The sequence below is a fragment of the Salvelinus sp. IW2-2015 genome, linkage group LG16 (genome assembly GCF_002910315.2).
Source record: "Salvelinus sp. IW2-2015 linkage group LG16, ASM291031v2, whole genome shotgun sequence".
Taxonomy (NCBI): Eukaryota; Metazoa; Chordata; class Actinopteri; order Salmoniformes; family Salmonidae; genus Salvelinus; species Salvelinus sp. IW2-2015.
In genome coordinates, this window is record NC_036856.1 from 22,633,268 (window position 1) to 22,633,485 (window position 218).

Genomic DNA, 218 nt, shown 5'->3' on the forward strand with positions numbered 1-218 from the left:
CCTCTCTAGCATCTTCAATCTCCTTTTTTCTCATCACAATAATCCCCTATATTAAATGTATTAAACTTTCACTAGGGTTTAATAATCCCCAATATTAAATTTACACTATAGAGCACCTGTACTCTCTGCAAGGATCCATGACTCTATGCTAAGGCTGACCCTGCATATCCCAGTACTATCTCTTTGTGAAAAAAATAAATACACTTCCAGATATGAAC